The following is a 17,846-nucleotide window of genomic DNA, read 5'->3' on the forward strand; positions in this document are numbered from 1 at the left end:
CGTCACTTTTGTCTGGCATTCGAGGAGCAAGGAGTTGGAACACTGAACTGTCTTCACTCTGAGCGAACCATGTCCGAGATGAGTACTTCCATTCACCAAGTACCGGGAGGCCTACTGGTCGTGGAGGTAGCTGAGCACAAATACGTTCTGTGTTTGTGCGTGCACTGCAGGCTACCGGGCGCGGTACCAAGCACCAAGGCCCGATACTCTAAATGTGGCACGTTCTACCTCTGTGATTGGTTGTGGAAAGTGAGCGACCCAGTCAGGAAAAACACATGTGAATAAAAAACATATATAAAAAACAAATTAATGTGCAGTATTGTGATTCATTACTAAATAAATGTGCAAAGATCTTGGCTCTAAGGGAGAACCTACTTACAACACAGTGAAGGGTAAGTTAGCTTATTTCAGATACTTATAGACGATGAAATGATTTGTGAGGTTTTCTTTGTGTAGGACTTTTTCTCCCCTCTTGAACTTCCCTTCAGAGGGTTACTCCAGGAAAGGTGTAGCTCAATTTCCCATGGTATGCATGTAAGAGAGGAGCAGAAAAAACGGCCAATAGTATAGGTTGCAGAGAACAAAGTTTTATAGGCAATGAGATCGTAGGACATGTACTCACATTCAGTACACTGATATCATGCACATAAAGGTTTCTTTTGCGCTGTGTGCGCCCGCTGTGATGTCTCCCTGTCCTCCTCTGTTCTTAGTGCTGCCATCGCCAATGGCGTCTGACGTCACTTCCGGATGGTATCTGGTCGCATCCGTTGGTAGTGGACTGCGAGGCGCCTCGCAGTCCACTACCAACGGATGCGACCAGATACCATCCGGAAGTGACGTCAGACGCCATTGGCGACGGCAGCACTAAGAACAGAGGAGGACAGGGAGACATCACAGCGGGCGCACACAGCGCAAAAGAAACCTTTATGTGCATGATATCAGTGTACTGAATGTGAGTACATGTCCTACGATCTCATTGCCTATAAAACTTTGTTCTCTGCAACCTATACTATTGGCCGTTTTTTCTGCTCCTCTCTTACATGCATACCATGGGAAATTGAGCTACACCTTTCCTGGAGTAACCCTCTGAAGGGAAGTTCAAGAGGGGAGAAAAAGTCCTACACAAAGAAAACCTCACAAATCATTTCATCGTCTATAAGTATCTGAAATAAGCTAACTTACCCTTCACTGTGTTGTAAGTAGGTTCTCCCTTAGAGCCAAGATCTTTGCACATTTATTTAGTAATGAATCACAATACTGCACATTAATTTGTTTTTTATATATGTTTTTTATTCACATGTGTTTTTCCTGACTGGGTCGCTCACTTTCCACAACCAATCACGACTGTACTTGTGGGAAATCCGAGCATATTTCCCTGGAAGGTTTGAGAAGTACCCTGTCGGGTAACATCATTTTATTCACTGAATTATACTTTATAATTTATTAGACAGCTGTGGCGCCTAGGCAAGTCATTTAGTATATTGTACGTTCTACCTCTGGCCAACCGAGCCGCGGGATTTGTTCAGAATGCCGCGAGGTGCCTCTCCAGAAACTTTGACGGAGGTGGCGGACGACAAAGAAAAGACCGCCCTGGGTCCCCGTTATACCATATCGGGAGGACCCAAAGCTCAGCTAGCTATTGAACTAAGCAAGCTGGCAACCAAGACAAGCGCGACCGCAGTGGAGGTGCACAAGCGAGAACATTTTGTACCTATACCCACTGGTCATATCGCTGAAGAACCAGGTGACTCCCCAGCGGAGGAACCGATCGTGATTTCTTCGGAGGAGGAGATTGGCCTACCGGCGATCCACCCCAAAGGCATCAAAAGAGAGCAGACGAGTCCGGGGACCATCCGACGGCGAACGCTGGTGTGGCCGGAGGCCCATACGAGTCCTACCACCGTGGTGACTCCCAGCGCAACGGAGACAGAGACCGAGACGATCCTAGAGGAGCCCGATGTCATCAAAAAGCAGCGGAGTGGTAAGGAGACCCCACCACCCCCTTACTCCTGGCAGGCACAGACCGCACTCACGGTGAACGAGAAAGAGAGGCTTGAGGCCTACTTGTTCGATCGGGTGCCGGATGTTCCACCGCCGCCCCCGGCGGTCCTCGACGCACTGCCGGTGCGTGACCCCGGGGCGGATGGGGACTCTGCAGGTGATTCGGATAACATCAGTTCCAGTTCCACTGGGAAGAAGACAAGTCTGGGAGGGATATTCTTCCCTCAACACATAGCCGCTGTCATGGCCAGGGCTAACTTACAGAGTCGCGGCCCTAACCGAGAAACTCAAAGTATGAGGGGGAGTGCCGCTAAGAAAAAGTTAATTGGGCGGGGTGTCACCCATTTGCTGGACAATGTTATGGACATTTATCCAACCCCGGCCCCTAGCCCCCCTGCCCCGGCCACTGCCCCTGCTTCGTCATGAGTGGTGCCACCGGGACCTACCAGGGATAAATTATGTAAATTCCCCAAATACGCTAATGACTTGTGGGACTGGGAGTTGAGTGAAGAAGGGTCGGAGGGGGAAATACCGTATTCAAGTGTTATACATGTACTTAACCCTGTGCCGTTTTCTCCCGCAGCTAGAGGGAGGAACCGTGAGTCTTCCACTCCAGTAGAGACTGGGTCTACTAGTACAGTGGTGCACAAAATGAACCCCACTAGGTATTATAATGCTAAGGGAAGGAGAGATTGTTCGCGATCTACTGATGCGGGTACGTCCGGTGTATCATCACAGGTAGAGTCTGATGTAGAACGTCCTAGTCAGGTCGCAGAGTACGAGCACTGTGACAAATGGTGGGCACCGTTGTTCACTGGATACCACGAAGGGATGGACCGTACGCGGTTCTTGTTGATAAAGAACGATGTGGTAGATCATTGGTGGGTGGCTGGTTCTTTCACTCCGCAGGAGATGGAGGATGAGTTAGATCACCGGTTTAGGGAGATAGAACAGAAACGTATTGTACCTCAAGGCCCCAGTGTATTGTATGATGAGGTAGCTCCAGAGGAGCCTGTATTTTGGGTACTGCCAAGCAGGGCAGGGCACCGCACACTTACCAAGCTAAGTCGAGCTGACCGGACCATAGGCGCTAGATACCAGCACTCCCACGGGTATGAATATCCCTATGTGCCGGAGCCCATCATGAGAGAGATTGAGGAGAACAGAGACAGTTGGCTTAGGCAGGCAGTCCAAGAGTACCTTTGGACCAAGTTCGGTCGGGCGGGGTATCACAATGAAGATAAGATTAGTGAGCTAGTACGCATATGGAGCATCGGTAGGTGTATTTACATGCACGGTGTTACATACAGGCCTGAGCATGGGCCGGTTCAGTCGTTCGCTGTGACTGTCACTGATCATAATGGACGACAGGTAAGGAAGCCTGATCCAAGGCATTATCTGTAAGGTTCTCCATGTCGGGAGTACCTGGGTGTACTTGTATTAACCTACCTCATTATGCATGTATTATGATAATGTTATGTGTGCTGTTTCTCAGGTGGTTCGCCGCAGGATGGTTCTGCTAAAGATAGGTCCAAGTGGAGACCATTTGATTCCACCATAGGGAGAGTGTAGCCCCCTATAAGGCTATACCTATCTTCCTTCTGCTGTGGTAAGTCCTGTTAAGATCAGGCACCAGTAATGATCCTGGGTTTTCCCCCCCCTTATAGCCCTATCCTGACTGATAGACGCAGGCCTGGACTCTGCTGCAGGCATGAGCACGAGTGAGCACGAGGGGAGGTCCTGTTGACATCACAAGGGGCGGGGCTAGCTCTATATTTAGTAGCCAACTCCGGTGAGTAGTTCTTCTTTTTCGTGCGAGAGGGCTCTTTGTTTTTCGTTCGAGATTAGTCGGAGTCTGGAGTTGCCGGTTAGTTATGCCGGGAGTATGCAGTGCCGCTAACAGGCCATGAGTCAAGAAATCCTGCGGATCGGACCGAGGATTTGGAGAGAACCACGGTTTCCCCTGCGCAGAGTGCAGGTGAAAGGAGAGTGTACAGGATCAGCATCTTTTAAGTAGAGCTGATAGAATTATAGACTTGGTGGACCAATGCCCTCACCCCACTGCCAGGGGTGATGGGGGAGAATCCAAGACCCACCGCGAGGCTAACCTCGGGGGTGGGCCACGGGGTATTAAAGCCCTAGCTCAGACCATCCTGCCGGAAGATTGACTTGAAGGGAAGGAGAGGAGGAATTATCTGTGCGAAGGTGAGTGGCGTATAACCCGTCCTGGCTATTGTGTTCCAGCTGTTGGAAGCCCTTATCGTTGAGATATTGTTGCGTTGTCAAATAAAGAGACTATTCCTCATCCGTAAAGACTGTGTGTGACTTGGAGAGTACAACCCTGGGACCCAAGGGGTTCTTCTATACCGTTCCTGTCCCATATTCCTGGGAGTATAGAAGATGGAGGCGCTGCACCACTAAGATATCACGGAGGCTACCACCCCAGAAGGCCGGTCCACACAACATCGCGGGAAGCTCAGGCCCTCCTGTTCCTCACAGGTACGCACCACACCGCATTTAATCTGCCCTCATGCACCCTAGACACCACCGTAGAGTCTGGGGGGGGGGGGAGATGGGTTACATATACATATATATATATATATATATATATATATATATATATATATATATATATATACTTGAAAATGCACCAGCATGAACATTACACATCAAACTTGTATTATTCATTTTACAACCTTCTGCATCAGCTGTTAGAAAAATGATAACTAAACTTTCTAACATTTTGGGGGATATTTATTAACCTTGGAAACAGACGTGGCCATTTCAGAAAAACCGCTGATGGCTTCCGGTTCTTGTTGCACTTGTCTGATGTTATTTATTAAGGTGGACACATCAAGCAACACCAAAGGTGTGTTCCAGGTATTTAAACTAAGCAAAGAAGTTGTTACAATTAAACTGAGGACGCGCTAATGTGTGCATGAGACTTTAGTAAGTTGAGCCTTAGAGCCTATGCTTTATTGTCCAAGGCAGCTGTTCAGTCATTTTCGGATGGTTACTTTAAACTATATAAAATTACCCCTTTATTAACGTTTCCATAAAAGTACTGGCAAAGGAGGCGCATGCGCGATGGTGAGGGGAATAGCTGCCTAATCTAGTAGCTCCTACCCCCGCCAAAGCATTATTCAAAATAAAGCGAACCAAAACTACAGATCGCATATATAAATAACTGCCACCGACGTCGGAACACATAGCGATGGCCCCGCCATCAACAAAAAAGAAGAACACGGGGGATCTCCGGAGATATTTAAGCAGATCCTCATCCAGAGACGGGAGGGCAGAAATGGCGCCCGGCTCGGCGCCAGGATCGGGGTCGGAACCCGAGGAGGACCGGGAGGAGATGCCAGAACAACGGCCCGTACGGCGATGTGATTTCGACCGGCTGTATAATGATATGAAATCGTTATTTAGAGCCGAAATCCAAGAACTCCGGAAAGAGGTACAGGGCCTGGGAGAAAGAACTGGGGCCCTGGAGGACAAAATGGTGGCGGTCTCCTCAACAATCAAAAAATCTGAAAAACGTTCCTCATACCTGCAAAACCAGATTACAGAGTTGGCCGAGCGACAGGAGGATGCTGAGAACCGGGACCGCCGGAGCAACATTCGCATCCGAGGCATACCTGAAGACATAACGGAGATTGAAGAATTCCTCACTAGATGGATGGCGAATCTGCTCCCTGACACCCCGGCGGCAGAACTAATGCTAGATACAGCACCGACAATGTTTATTCGACTAAAAACCGCACGGCTGGATGCGTGGCGGCAGCGTGGAGAAGCGTTGGGAAGCGGCTCGTTCGCGTGACGTCGGTGACGTCACAGTGACGTGCGCGCCCGGCTTCCCCGGCTTCCCCGGCTTCCCCGACTCCCCTGAAGGTTTGAAATGAGGTAAGCGGGGGAGCGGGGATGCAGAGGGGCACAGCAGGAGCCGCTAGGGGGTCGGGAAGGTATTTAAATTGCGCGCCGATTGGAGGGGGGGGAAACGGAGGGGACGCGGCTGGATGCGGCTGGCGCACTGACTATTCTCAGCACCAGCCGGAGTAAGTCCTGGTCAACCGGCGGATTTTGCTTCAATAAACATTGTCGGTACTGTAGGTGCCATAGGGCCCTAAGGAGCAAGCCGCTGGCGAATGCACAACCGAGGGATGTGATTGCCCGGTTGCATTATTACCGCACCAGGCAGGCAGTTTTCACAAAAGCCCGAGGGGAAGAAGCCTGTAAATTTGAGGGTATCTCCATACAGCTCTTTCAGGACCTGTCCCCCCTGACCCTGGCCAGACGTCTGAAGTTACAACCCATCACCCGCCTCCTCAGAGACAGAGCTATCCGATATCGGTGGACCTTTCCGTTTGGACTATTAGTCATCAGGAACGGAAAGGCCACCTCAATGAAAAATCTGGAGGAAGGAGATGAATTCTTGCGCAGATTGGGAGTGACGACCGGAGAAGCCAGGAGCCCCCGGATAGAGATAGAACCGGACAATGAGTGGCAACAGGCCGGCACATCCCGGAAGACCCGAGCCACCACCGAGCCGGAGAAGGAGTGAACAAAGCATGTTCTTCCCAAATAAAATGTTAATTTTTCTGTTTTGGTTGCCTACAAGTTATGGCGTACAGTTTGGACTAACAGGACCGCTAGCATCTGGAAGCGCTGAGCAGCAGAATAGGAATACATAGTGCCACAACATCATCTATCTAATGTGGGACATGCATACTCTATCCCACGGTTTCAGCCCAAACCTGCAAAATAAGAAACTTACCTGCAATTCCGGTGACACTGGCTGCCCCGCAACCCGGAAGAGGCGCTTGGTACGCACCCAGGGAAGATGGAGGCATCGCGACTCGTGGCGGGAAGAAAAACTGCACGACCGGAAGAAGAAGAGCCCAGCGCGGGAAGACGTCCACCTCCGCCGACATCCGGCTGCGAATGAACAAAGACCGGAAGGACGTCACCGGATCTGGCCGCGCGGCCATCTTGGTAGAGGCGACCTGATGGGGAAAAGAGGATCCACGTCACGCGAATGCGCCGGAACCGCAACAAGACCCGGGAAAACATATATCCTGGACAGCACGCAAGGGCATACGACCCACACATAGCCCGGACACAAAGTTAGTGTACACCAAAGGAGGTAGGGAGAGGGAGAATACCCAAGAAAGGCAGGATAGGTCCTAGTAATATTACACAGCGGGCATCAGCTACGAGACTAGTCAAAGGGGCGCAGGACCACCTAGTCACATGCACCAGAAATAGGGGCCAAAAGGGCAGACTCTCTACAAGAGCAGGAATAAAGGGAAGAGTGTAGAATACCCCAAGGTTGATAAGGGTAAAAAGACGCAAAGAGATTACACAGCGGGCAAGAGCAGAGGAATGGGAAAAGCTCCCCACATAGATAGGGTACACACATACCAAATCTGCATCCTGGAGATGCTGGACGATCACATTGGCTACAAGGGTTTGCCATAAACAAGGATTAAAAACGGTGGGGGGAGGGGGGTGGTTTCCCTCTTGCCGTCGCCATGAGTCTCCTCATGGATACTCGGGGGATAGACCCCAAGGGATCCATGCAAGACCCCGGTGGGCCGGGGAAAACGGGTCAAGCTCAACCTGACATGGTCAGAGGTGGGCTCACCCGAACCGGAACCCCACATGGGGCAGTTCAGGCGTCCAGGGGGTCTTGGTCCCCTGAGGTCGCCGAAAGTTGCCAAAGTTTATTTGTTGTCTCCCCCATGTTCCCAATGTGTATACCCCATTGTTTCTCCCCTGTACAGACGAGCAGTGTACAAAGCAGTTCACAGAATCATACTCTGAAGAAATTCGTGACCCAAATAGAAAGAGGTAACGCAGCAGTTCATATTGAAAACATCAATGGGTAAGGATTTTACTATCTTATCACACAACACAAAAGGTTTTAATAGCCCCCTGAAAAGAAAACTAGCATTCACAGACTACCGACGACAGGACCCCGATATAATACTACTCCAAGAGACTCACTTCTCGAGGACCAGTTCCCCCAAGTTTCTGGATAACAGATATAGAACATGGCTCTCTGCATCAGCCAACGTAAAAAAAAGAGGGGTAGCAACCTTATTACACAAGCGCCTTACGTTTAACATAACTCTAACAAAAAAGGAGAAGAATGGGCGTTTCCTAGTAATAGTAGGTGAGGTGGGAGGACAACCCCTCACAATAGCCAATGTATACGCTCCCAACGAGGGAGCTGATACCTTCTTTACAAAATTCTTTACCATTCTACATAGAGTGGCACAAGGCCAAACAAATTGTTGAGGAATTTAAAAAGTACTATGAGACCCTATATGACGGGGCGAAGGTCTCCCATTGTGAGAACACTCATAGGCAGCTGAAGACATTTCTAACTGAGGCAAAACTACCCAGCCTGAGCAGATTGGAAAGGGAAGCATTACAGGAGGACTTTTCAGGTGAGGAGATATCAGAGGTAATAAAAGCACTAAAGCCATCCAAAGCCCCAGGCCCGGATGGTTTCTCTAATCTGTACTATAAAAAATTCAGAAAAACATTAGTACCTCACCTGGTCCGATTATTTAACTCATTTTTAGATGGTGCCCCTATTCCTAGCCAAATGCTCCAAGCGTCTATAACAGTGATCCCCAAACAAGGAAAGGACCCAGCAGATTGCAAAAGCTACCGGCCAATATCTCTCATAAATTCAGACACCAAAATCTTCTCCAAATTATTAGCTAACCGTCTGAATTCAGTCATGTCGAAGCTGGTCCACCCCGATCAAGTAGGGTTCATATGCGGAAGGCAAGCTACAGACAATACCAGACGGATAATAGATTTAATGGATTTGGCACAGAGAAAACACATCCCGTCTATGGCATTGAGTTTGGACGCTGAAAAGGCCTTCGACCGCATTGATTGGCCCTATCTTACAGAGACGCTGCGAGTGTTTGGCATAGGGGGGAGAATGTTGGGCGCTATTCTGGCTCTCTACAGGGAACCGAGAGCGAGGGTCAGACACCAGGGCTTCCCCTCGGAAGACTTCCCAATAAAGAGCGGCACCAGACAGGGATGCCCCCTGTCCCCACTTATTTTTGCATTATGTATAGAACCCCTAGCGGCACACATCCGCAACTCCCCAGATATAACAGGTTTACAGATAAAAGATCAGTCACACAAAGTGGCCCTGTATGCAGATGACATTATACTAATGTTGTCCAAACCCCTTACCTCCCTGCCAAATGTTTTCAGCTTACTAGACGAATTTAATAAGATTTCGGGTTTCAAAATCAATCAGACAAAATCAGAAGCCTTAAACATCAACCTGCCAAAGGTCACAGAAAAATTAATTGAACTGAATTTTAATTTCAAATGGCAAGCCTCCTCCATTAAATATTTAGGTATCTATATAACCAAAGAATACAAAGCCCTCTACAAAGCCAATTACCCCAGACTAATTAGGACTCTGAAGGAGGATCTTCGGATCTGGTCAGGCCACACAATCTCATGGATCGGCAGGATCCAGTGCCTTAAGATGAATCTCCTCCCCCGAATCTTGTATCTGTTTCAGACCCTCCCGATACAAGTGATCAGGGACGACATCCTCCGTTTACAGTCCTCTATGGTGAAATTCGTCTGGGGTAATAAAAAACCACGGATAAAAAGTAGTATTCTCACTAGGCCAACGGTTAGAGGAGGTTTAGGGGTACCTTGCTTGATATCGTATTTCAAAGCGGCACAATTAACCCAAATTATTCAGTGGCACATGCATCCTAGCCTGCGAAGATGGGTTGAGCTGGAAACGGCATGCTGTGACCCCGTAGAGATACAAGATCTAATTTGGCTACCCAAAAAGATTTATCAGACCTTGAGTGAGCCGCTGGCCGCAGTGAATAGCTCGTTGGCTACTTGGGAGAACACCAAACACAAGTGTGCCCTGACAACCCAGCACACACTTATGACCCCGATTACGGGGAACCCTGATTTCGCTCCGGGTACGTTACGCAAGAACCTTGCGGTCTGGAAAGCAAAAGGCATTACTAGGTTACTACACCTGAAGGGAAACCAAACTATCAAATCATTCGAACAAATCCGATCAGAAACAGAGATGCCCAACTCTGAATTTTTTAGATACCTCCAGGTGCGAGCATTTTATACAAAAATCCCCAAACGCCCCAAACGCACAAATTTTGAGCAGCTGTGTTCCAGAGGCACGGACACCACGGGACTCACTTCTCGGATATACAGAGAGGTGGTCTGTCCTAGACAAGACGTAGACACTAAACTTGCATATAGAATAAAATGGGAAACGGACTTAGGGGAGACATTAGAAGACAAAGACTGGTCCACAATAGTACTGGCAGCAGCGAAAAGCTCTATATGCACCACCTTGAAGGAGAATGCATATAAAGTCCTCATGAGGTGGTATCTCACCCCAACACGATTAGCAAAGTTCGTCAAAGGGTACCCCCCATTGTGCCCAAAACAATGTGGGGAACAGGCAGACTTGCTTCACATGCTGTGGGGATGCCCCAAAGTGGCTCCTTTATGGGAGGAAATCCAAGATTGGCTAACGAGTATTCTCAGACAGTCGGTCCCCCTGGACCCTTGGCTGTTCCTGCTGGGCAGGCGCACTCGGGGAATAGGCAGACCGGCACAAAAACTGATTGCACATTTTGCAACAGCCATGAGGTGCGAACTCGCAGCTTTGTGGAAGCTCCCAGACTTACCCACAATTACGAAAATTCGGAATAGAATCTGGTATATCTGCCGGATGGAACAGTTGACAAGTCTGGTCAACGACACCGGCACAAATTTCCTTAAAATCTGGACCAAGTGGCTAGACCACTCAGATATCCCAGGGGTGAATACCACCACCATCATGCCATAATATAACTAAATGCATTCTCCTACGAAGAGCCAGTACAGACAGCGCGTAAAAGGGGTACAGGTAGGGAAGACATTCATAGAGCTTCCGCAGCTAGGAGCTGCTCCTCAGAAGCAAAACAAGAGTTGAGATGGTGAACACTCAGAAGACATTGAGCTCTACCCCACCCCTCCCCCACCCCCCTTTCTGTGTCTGTATGGTTTGTTACGTATGTGAGTTGGTTTACCCAGTATGTCTTTGTCGGAACGGAGGAAGGTGGAAAAGAGAAAAATTGGGTTCTGGTACATTAAAAAATGACAACGGGTTGGTAGACACTGTATGCAATGTACTGTCGCCTAATAATAAAAATCTTTTTGTGGAAAAAAAAAAAAGTACTGGCAAAGCTTGCTTTATTACTGTGATGCAGTAGGCAGGGCAAAGCCCTGGCAAAGCTCCGTCAAGGAACATAATGATCCCCCTCCGCTGCTATATGGGTGTGCAATGCATTGCAAAATGCAGAAATATCATATGTGCTTTCAAAATGCACTCACTTAGAAACATCTTGTAAACTCCATTCATAACCAAGAAGATACTCTACCATACTAATCATTACATTGCCTTTAAATCTAATGTCAATGTAGATGCACTGTATTAAGATTTTGTTTTTAACACTGATTTTTCAGTTTTTACATTTATTGTTTGAGTCATTACCAAGTTTTGGTCACACTTCACAAATCCATAGAAACCGCTTCCTCACTGCACTCAATTCGCCTCCATCTTTTGTCCAAGAAGAAGTGTACTGTATGTAACTGCATAAATATATATTTAATCACAATGAAAGTATGTATAAACCATTCAAGTGCTGGTTAGAAAAATATCACTTTTGAGTAGACGAAGGGGTTGCTGAACTTATTTTAGTCGACAGAGTTGAGATATAAGAAGTAGATCAGGTTAGTGGTTTTACAATAAGTGAGATGGCAGTGGATAATACAGTAGGATATTAGGCAGGAGAGTTTGAAGCGGCATGGGAGGTAGGAATAGAGGTCCCATTTATAGTTAGAGGTAAAGAAGGCATTGCAATGCAGTAATAGTCCGAAGCTGAGAGGGAGCTGAAGTAATTATATTACCAGGCTGTTTTATTTCAAGTTTAGTATGTTGCTAGTACGTGCATAAATCTTATTATGGACACAAAGGATTATCGACAGAGCTAAAACATAGAGTTCAAACTCACAATCAATTTGTTTGTGCTCTGTGCTCTAGCAGAATATCGGAGTGTGTGTGTATGACTGAATGTCATTCCCAGACATATTAAGATGATATCACTCACCAGAGACTTACAAGTGAGCTAATTGAGATTGTGACATAAGTGTTTCCACTATAGTATGATGATCTTAGAAGAGCAATTTATTTTGGAATTGGAATCTTTAAGTGGAAGATTAAAACAGGTGATCGGTATTTGAAGTACTGTACACACACTGCAGAGGCAACACACTTGATAATTATCTCACTGCCAGATATATTATGCAGATCACATGACCATAATCTTTTTTTCAAGCTGTCCTCAAAGCTAGAGATGTGCGATTCTGATCGGTTCACAACACTTTTTAAGCATTTCATACAATTATTTTTGCATTTTTTCCAAATAGTTTTAGACCTATGGAATTTGCAGAGTGTCCCCATAGACAACATTTTTATTGCACGATGAAAGAAACAGGGCACAATGTTTTGGGTTCAACAGGGACAGTGGCTGCCCAAAACTCTGTGCTCTGTTTCTTGCATCATGCAATAAAAATGATTAACCAGAAGATTTGTAGCAGTATATTTGTGTGTGCACAATTTCCTTAAAGCTGTGTCTATATATTTGTAGCCCCCTATTTGTCAACTACTATTCCAGTGAAGGGGTTAATGGCCTTAATGGGTTAACTGTCTGGGCTCACTCAGGTTATTCCCCTCCCCATCACGTGATGTAGGATGACTATGCAGAATGGATGTCACTCCTTTGTATGTCTTGTGTCCCGTGATATTACTATAGTGTGTATAGAGGGTATATATATAGCTCCACTCTATGCTCTAGAAGCCGGTTCTTCAGAGTTCTGACTGGTATTCTCACTGTGAGTTTTGTCAATAGGTTTGACTGTATAGCTAAGTGTATTAAAATATGTCCAGTCACAGTTTATTTGTTTCAGGTAGGAATGTGCCCATTTCAGTAAGCACTAGTAGTAAGGTTCCAATCTTGTTCTCACTAGTGAAAAGGAGGAAGCATACTCTTGATAGGAGTTCTCGGCATAGTAACTCAGGAGTATGTTTGGACCGGCCCAACCGGAGGGCTCCTAGTTGCAATCCTGATCAAATAGGTATGGAAGTAGTATGCAGTACATAGTAGCTGGATTACTAATACAGGAGCTCAAAGTGTATTCCTGAGAGCCCCATTTGATATGGGGTATTACTGACTGTGCAAGAGACTGCCAATTTATTCTTTACTATGGGTAACAAATTTAAATACTTCCTCATTGTAGGAGTGAGAGCCAACAAGGGGTGAAGTTCAGAATATTTTTGTTTACCACAAATTATCAGTCACGTGGGAAATAAGTCAATATATGTGGAGTGGTATTGAGGGCTGTCAAATAAAGCCATTTTAGACACCCATCTGTTTTCTATCTGCTTATTAATTCCCAGCCTGCACCTAATCAGCACCCTAAAAGTATGAGAGACTGAGCAATGCAATGTGTATAGCCAATCTGATGTTACCTCCTTTAGAGCGGGGTAAGGAAGGTCACATATTATTATTGTTATTATTATCTTTATACGACTGCGAATGGAGGATCCTTTAGAATTGTGCCGCACCCCCTATGAACAATACAGAACTATATACATTGGTACAGGTGCTCAAATTTCATATTTATTTGTTTAGAGAATGAATCAACACATTCTTGGACAAAACCACATTGGTTTTATACACAGTGTACACTAATAAGGAACAGTGAATATGGGTCATATCACGTCATTTATGACATATGCCTGGACTACTGGGGGAATAACGCAGCTGCCACCAAAAGTAACCAGCATTACCAATAGGCTTTGTTATTTAACAACTGCTTACTGAACTTTTCCTGAACTGTCAGCTGACGGATATGTTTTAACTTTTTTTATAAGCTGTACACAGAACAACAACTGTAGAATCTAATTACAAGTTAATTCAATAATTCATGCATTTCCGTGACAAATGTTTGGTACCTTGAAACTAAGCCAAACTGACTTGTGTTTTAATAGGCTGTATTTGGAGACGATAAACTTAAATGAACAAATCTTTAACTTCAATGGATGACGAACACTCGTGTGTCATATGTGTCCTTTTGGAAAGGAACAATATGTACAGGACTCATCAGCATTGCTTAGCAACAAAGATGCAGAGAAAATGTATTTGGAACACATTTGTTGACGCTTGTTGGGGCAATGCACTAAGCAGTGATAACTGCTTTTAAGAACGCAAAGTGGCTTTAAGGCCGATACAGCCTGCTGCGCGATTCACTAAGCAGTGAGAACAGCGCTTTATCGGCCTTAAAAGGTATTTTTTCAGCCCTTTGAGAAAAACACGTCTGATCGGCAAAAAAAGGCAAACGCGTAATTTTTTGCCAGTCAGTGGGATTCTCTATGCAGCGATAACTCAATCGTGCTTTAAAAGAACGCTAGGAAAAGGCGCCAGCTAAAGGCAGGTGCACAGTTAAGGTACAGTTAAAGGCAGGCGCAAAAGAAGCTGGACATTGGCAAAAAAGTATTGTTTACCTTTTTTTCGGCACACTGTTCATACAACAGGCCAGCGGGTGTCCCCGGGTGACACCTGCGGGTGTTCGGAGGCCCTTGAGTGATCCACACAGGAGTCCGGGAGTCCATGCTGGTTAGTGAATCCCGCGTTTGGCTTCACTTTTTATCGTCCAAGCAAAATTTTTCCAAGCGGCCGCAAAAACGCGCTGCTTAGTGCATCACCCCTTGTGTTTTTCAGAATACAAACACATACTAAGGAAAATATATGATAGTAATAATGTATTCTTTTTTCATTGCCAAATACATACCAATGCTGCTGTCTCAAAACAAGTGACTCAAGGGACCAAGGCCTCTTGTTTGTTGTCCAACCAAAACCTGATCTCTTTTCTAGGACTCTCCCACCATGATGGAAATATTTAACACAAGCACTTGATGGATTCAACCAATTTATTATAAATGGGTAACATGCAAAAATATTGAACAATACAAACTACTGAGAATCCTTATATCAAATGATTAGTGAGGAAATTGGTTATAGTGATTGCCTGGATTGTTATACAGGTAGCTGTAAAGAACTTAAAAGAAAGTGGTTATTTCAAATGTATAAATAGTTAATGATTAATGAAACCTTCACAGAAGTTCTTCAACATGGAAAATATTAGACATTTGGGCAGGTGACAAAATTTTTTTTTAAATTGGTAATTAAGTTAATAAGGGGTACAATACAATATAAAATATAAAATACAACCCGTTTTGATTATGAGGTGCTGCTCAAAAAACCCCTGCAACTCCCCCTACTTGTTTCTATTTGCTTAGCCGCTGAGGAGTCTGTCCCGCCTGAAGCCGCATCTCCTGAGTACCAGAGAAAAGTTCAACTAATCCCATGTGGAGGAGGTTAACTGTTTGGACACATGCTGCTGGAGCCAGTGAGCTCAATACACCTTTATTCAATGTACAGTTTGCGAGTACATTGATGATTTTTTTTCTTCTATCTATATAAAATGTTTTAACAGTATTACGCCATGTTGGCATTTTATCTCTTTCATACCTAAATCATCCTGGAGCATCTTCCTGACCCTTACATATTTAATCATTTGAGCATCCATTGCTGGTCCCTAATGCTGAAAAGATTTTGGAGTGTGTGAGTGCATTTAACTCTGGCTTACTGGTTCTTTTTCATATTTGTTTTATGTACTGTGTTGTGGGTATTTTGTGTTATTTTTTTCTCCCCGTATTTCATAAGAGCTGCTCTCCAGTTCTGTTCTATCTTTGACCATGGAAAGATTTATTTTGGAGCAGCACCTCATAATCAAAACGGGTTGTATTTTATATTGTATGCTCACCCCTTATTAACAATCACTTGTTGCATTCACACAATTATCCAGTATTGTTCCTCATATTTATGTCTTGAAAAGTTGGGGAAGGATGCAATTTGGTGAGCTTTCATATGAGTGGTCCTACACTTACTGTGGTGTATCGTATAAAGGCCAAAGACATCTAAGTACAAAACAAGTCCACTCCATAGTCTACACCAGTGGTTCCCAAACTTTTTCGGTTCAAGGCTCCCCAAGGCAATCAGGATTTTTCCGCGGCGCCCAAAGTAAAAACAAAGGTTTATATACATACCTAACAGTTGCAGTGCGCGTTGGTGTCTCTCTCAGACACTCTCACACACTCTCACTCTCTCTCTCACACACTCTTACTCTCTCTCTCAGACCTCACTCTCACTCTCTCAAACTTCACTCTCACTCTCTCAGACCTCACTCTCACTCTCTCAGACCTCACTCTCACAGACCTCACTCTCACAGACCTCACTCCCAAAGACCTCACTCTCACAGACCTCACTCTCACTCTCTCAGACCTCACTCTCACAGACCTCACTCTCTCAGACCTCACTCTCACTCTCTCAGACCTCACCTCACTCTCTCAGACCTCACTCTCACTCTCTCAGACCTCACTCTCTCAGACCTCACTCTCACTCTCTCAGACCTCACTCTCTCAGACCTCACTCTCTCAGACCTTACTCTCTCAGACCTCAGTCTCTCAGACCTCACTCTCACTCTCTCTCAGACCTCACTCTCACTCTCTCTCAGACAGACACTCTCACTCTCTCTCAGACACTCTCTCTCTCTCAGACCTCTCACTCTCTCTCAGACCTCTCACTCTTTCATACCTCTCACTCTCTCAGACCTCTCACTCTCTCAGACCTCACTCTCTCACTCTCTCAGACCTCACTCCCTCACTCTCTCAGACCTCACTCTCTCAGACCTCACTCTCTCAGACCTCACTCTCTCAGACAGACACACTCTCAGACCTCACTCTCTCTGACAGACACACTCGCACTCTCTCAGACAGACACACTCGCACTCTCTCAGACAGACACACACACTCTCTCAGACAGACACACTCGCACTCTCTCAGACAGACACACTCGCACTCTCTCAGACAGACACACTCGCACTCTCTCAGACAGACACTCTCTCTCAGACAGACACTCTCTCTCAGACAGACACTCTCTCTCTCTCTCTCTCTCTCTCACTCTCTCAGACCTCACTCCCTCACTCTCTCAGACCTCACTCTCTCAGACCTCACTCTCTCAGACCTCACTCTCTCAGACAGACACACTCTCAGACCTCACTCTCTCTGACAGACACACTCGCACTCTCTCAGACAGACACACTCGCACTCTCTCAGACAGACACACACACTCTCTCAGACAGACACACTCGCACTCTCTCAGACAGACACACTCGCACTCTCTCAGACAGACACACTCACACTCTCTCAGACAGACACTCTCTCTCTCAGACAGACACTCTCTCTCTCTCTCTCTCAGACAGACACTCTCTCTCTCTCTCTCTCTCAGACAGACACTCTCTCTCTCTCAGACAGACACTCTCTCTCTCAGACAGATACTCTCTCTTTCTCTCAGACAGACACTCTCTCTCTCAGACAGACACTCTCTCTCTCTCAGACAGACACTCTCTCTCTCAGACAGACACTCTCTCTCTCAGACAGACAATCTCTCTCTCAGACAGACACTCTCTCAGACAGACATTCTCTCAGACAGACACTCTCTCAGACAGACAGGAAAGGCAGGAGATCTGTGCAGGCATCTCCCTGCACACAGACACGCACACACACACACACACACAAATAAACACACACACACACACACACACACATAAATAAACACACACACACACACACACACACACACACA

Source organism: Ascaphus truei, chromosome 1 (genome assembly GCF_040206685.1).
Source record: "Ascaphus truei isolate aAscTru1 chromosome 1, aAscTru1.hap1, whole genome shotgun sequence".
Taxonomy (NCBI): domain Eukaryota; kingdom Metazoa; phylum Chordata; class Amphibia; order Anura; family Ascaphidae; genus Ascaphus; species Ascaphus truei.